This window comes from Malurus melanocephalus, unplaced genomic scaffold (genome assembly GCF_030028575.1).
Source record: "Malurus melanocephalus ecotype Western Australia unplaced genomic scaffold, MMel_1.1 scaffold_617, whole genome shotgun sequence".
Lineage (NCBI taxonomy): Eukaryota > Metazoa > Chordata > Aves > Passeriformes > Maluridae > Malurus > Malurus melanocephalus.
The window spans coordinates 121,016-125,243 of NW_026623849.1; the positions used below are offsets into that span (position 1 = coordinate 121,016).

General features: G+C 52.3%; 1 long non-coding RNA gene across 1 annotated transcript in view; it reads left to right on the top strand.

Annotated features, from left to right (window-relative positions):
- The window catches only part of LOC130583712 (uncharacterized), a 41,149-nt gene extending 38,454 nt beyond the window's left edge, over window positions 1–2,695 (top strand). The window contains exons 4-6 of the long non-coding RNA XR_008966446.1: window positions 1,363–1,468; window positions 2,267–2,395; window positions 2,460–2,695. This is a non-coding gene — a long non-coding RNA (uncharacterized LOC130583712). The remainder of the gene's footprint in view (window positions 1–1,362; window positions 1,469–2,266; window positions 2,396–2,459) is intronic.
- The last annotated feature ends 1,533 nt before the right edge of the window (window positions 2,696–4,228 follow it).

Consider the following 4,228-nt stretch of genomic DNA (forward strand, 5'->3'; position numbering starts at 1 on the left):
GAGCGATCCCGGGGGGCTCTGAGCGATCCCGGGGGGCACTGAGCGATCCTGGGGTGGGGGCACTGAGAGATCCCGGGGGCACCGAGTGATCCTGGGGGTACTGAGCGATCCTGGGGGACACTGAGCGATCCCGGGGGGCACTGAGCGATCCCGGGGGACACTGAGCGATCCCAGGGGGACGCTGAGCGATCCCGGGGGCACCGCGCCCGGCCGGGGGCACCGAGCGATCCCGGGGGTACTGAGCGATCCTGGGGGACACTGAGCGATCCCGGGGGTACTGAGAGATCCCGGGGGCACTGAGCGATCCCAGGGGACACTGAGAGATCCCGGCCGGGGGACACTGAGCGATCCCGGGGGACACTGAGCGATCCCGGCCGGGGGCACTGAGTGATCCCGGGGGGACACTGAGCGATCCCGGGGACACTGAGCGATCCCGGGGGGCCCTGAGCGATCCCGGGGGACACTGAGCGATCCCGGGGGGTACTGAGTGATCCCGGGGGGCCCTGAGTGACCCGGGGAGGGTCTGAGGGGCTCTGGGTGACCCCGGGAAGGTCCGGGGGACTCTGAATGACCCCTGGGGACCCTGAGTGACCCCGGCAAGGTTCGGGAGCCGTGAGTGACCCCGGGGGACCCTGCATGACCCGAGGAGGGTCCGGGGGACTCTTGAGTGACCCCTGGGGACCCTGAGTGACCCCGGAAGGTCCGGGAGGCTCTGAGTGACTCCGGGGGACCCTGAATGACCCGGGGAGGGTCTGGGGGACCCTGAATGACCCGGGAAGGGTCCGGGGGGCCCTGAGTGACCCCAAGAAGGTCCGGGCCCAGCCGGGGGAACCTGAGTGACCCGTGGGGACTTTGAGTGACCCGGGGAAGGTCCAGGAGGCTCTGAGTGACCCCTGGGGACCTTGAGTGACCCCGGGAGGGTCCAGGCGGCTCTGGCTAACTCCAGAGGGTCCCACCTTCCTGCCCTCAGCAGGTACCGAACGGGATCACCCAGTGCCACCCCTGCCATGGCAGGGACACCTTTCACTGTCCCAGGGTGCTCCAAGCCCTGTCCAGCCTGGCCTTGGCACTGCCAGGGATGGAACAGCCACAGCTTCTCTGGTCACTCTGTGCCAGGGCCTGCCCACCCTCACAGGGAACAATTCCCACTATCTCATCTAATCCTGCTCTGTGCCAGTGTGAAGCCATTCCCCCTTGTCCATCTCTGCTCCTTTACCAACAAGATTAAAAATACTGGTGATTATTTCCTTTTCCTTTTGCCCGGGCTCCAMGTGCATGTGAAAAATTATGGGAAAAAAATGCAGAATTTGGGAGAGGCAGAGTTTGGAATGTCAATGAAATATTTATTGCTTCTGCTAACAGGTTTTTCCTGTGTCTGGGAATTAGAACTCTGGGTGGTTAATGGAAGGAATCAGCATATGGGAGTTTTCTCAGCAGCTGTTCCCAGGAAAGGTGATACATTTGCAAGGTAAAATTGCTGTTCTAAGACCTGCAGCTTTCTATGGGTTAGGGTTAGGGTTAGGTTTAGGGATAGTGGCTTTGGGTATTTCAGTATTAAGGGTCTTTCTGTTACACCTGTGGCACGGGAATGAAAATATATTCATGAGGAACAATCTGTGGAGTCCTAGAAGTTTTTCAGACCAATGTTTTAGTGACACGACGTCTCCTAGCTGACCTGAGCTGAAGCCACAGACCCCTGATGGCTCCTGAGTGGGTGGATTTTTTGGGGAAGTCGGCGTTTTCTGCCTCGGACACACGGTGGCGGTGGAAATCACCTTTTCCTCCAGAGCTTCGGGCTTTGGAACACTCTGTAACCACACGTTTGTGTCCCCGAGCACGGAAGGATGAAATATTTCTGTTCAATCTCAAATAGCCGCTGACATTTCAAGTGGCTGAGACTCCAGAGAATCCTGAAAACTTTCTCATGAGCGTTGATATTATTTAAGGTGTTTGTGTTTAAAACAAGAGCAAATGGAGCCTCGAGGGCTGGCRTGTCTGTATTTATTCTGCATGCCTGTTTAGTTCAGATATTCATGGTCGGTAGGGATGGATTTTAGTATAAATATTTAATATTTACAATCTACCAGGTGGTGTAAAACAGATTTCCTTTGCACAGATTGAGCACAGGCAGATTGAGCATTGAGAAGATTCACATCCCATTTCTAAGGTTTAAAATTCTCTGTAACTTTTTTTTTTTTTGAACAGCTAAGCCATGATTTTGCTTTAAAAAGTGATCTGACCTTTGTCTCTGTTCCTTGGCTGCCAGGGCATGAGTGGTGCCAGGCTGAAAGTGTCACCAACCCCCTCACCTGGGATGATCTGTCCTGTGTTTGCAYTGGGGATGTCATCAGAGCCCAGGCAAGAGAGGTGGAGCCCGCATTTGGTGTCACGAAAGGTAAAATCATTTCCCCTTATTTTTTTGAGTTTGTTAACTAAGGTTAAACTTCCTTTTTTTTGAGAAAACAGAGTAGCATGAGTTCACAGTGCACGTGCTTGCAAGTCTTGGAATGAGAGTAAGTAACTGAATCCAGTTTTGGAGCATGACGGGAAAATGACGTGCATTTACCACCCCTCCTCCAAAGCAGAAGTGGTTATGGTTCAAGAAAACCCCAAAAAATCTGTTGGAAAGTGTGTCTGAACTCTGTGAAACAATGTGCTCCTATTAAAACACAGGTTATTCCTGCCCAAACTTGAATTYCAGCATCATTTAGGTTRGAAAAGRCCTCCAAGATCATTGAGTCCAACCTYRATCCCCACCTTGTCACCCARCCCAGAGCACTGAGTGCCATGTCCAGGCWCTCCTTGGACACCTCCAGGGRTGGGGACTCCACCACTAYTATTATTAGYTAAATTTCATGCTGGATTTTTAAGCTTAATATATTTAACATGTTCTTTTTCACGTGTTCGTGCCTCGGTTTGCCCTTGAATGGAAGAGCTGCTGCAGGATTTCATTGTRTGAAGCAACTCTTCCTGCAGCAGTGTTTGGACAGTGCTTGTCCCTGGATGGATGTGCTGGGCAGGGCAGCCAGGCAGTGTGCAGGTGCAGGTTTTAGCACGCCTGGAGCTCTGGGAACAGCAGCCAGATGAACTCAGCACCTGTCGTAATCCCCTGGTTTTGTAAGCTCTGTATGTAGTTATTATCAGTGATTTGGGACCAGCCCCTCAGCAAGACAAGCACTCCCCCTCACTTCTGCAGGAGCTGGGATTTAGCACTGAGATCACCAAAACCCCTTCTCTTTTAGCTCCCTCATTAAATATTTAACCAGAGGGAGATTCTTCATATAAAAGACATCTACATATTTATGTCTACAGAGGTAAGAATAAAAGTGTCCATGCCCAAATTCTCCAAATTTATGTGAGAATATAGTCTGTTCCCCTAATAATTTTATTAACTACAAAGCTTCAGATTGGATTTTCTGGCTGGGTAATTATTGCTTGCAGTGGGCACACATCCCACCAGGTGCTCCCAGATCAGTGTAGTTTCTTGCACAGTCTCACATCTTCTAACCACTGCCTTGATGAAAATGAAATTATCTGTATTTGGAACAGAGAACTGTTCTGTCCCCACTTCTGTGCAGATCCTTGGGCTTTTGTACCCCCTGGCACCTCCAGCAGGATCAGCCTGCACAGTTCACCAGATCCAGCAGCATTAGGATTTAAACCTGTGTTACCCATTCCATTTAAATTTCAGCACCTGTAATGCCACAGAGTTTAAATAAAACACAAAACGTGAAAAAAAGGAAGAGGGGTGGTTGTTTAAACCATAGTCCCTCTACAGAACAAGCCGCTGAAGGTCAATGACAAGTSGGAGAGGCGCTGGCAGTGCCTGGCCCTGCTTTGGTGTCCTCACCACCTGTTATCAGCCCTGTCCTCCCCTCCTGTGCCAAGGCAGGGACAGGGCAGTGTCCCCGAGCCACGCGGGGACCTCGTGTGCAGGGACCGGGCTGGGGTCTCCTGCTCCCAGACTCACACGATGGGTCAGGGGATAGGAAACACAGTGGGGTSGCCTGSTTCCTTCTCCCTGCTCAAGGAGGGYGATCCTGGGGCACGTGGCACAGGATTGCATCCAGAGCATTCTGGAATATCTCCAGTGAGGACACTCCACACCCTCCCTGGTGTCTGTTCCCGTGCACGGGAAAGAAGTTCTTGCTCAGTTCAGGTGGAACTCTGTATGCATCAGTTCCTGCCTGCTTTCTCTTGTGCTATGGTTGGGCATCACCGAGAAGAA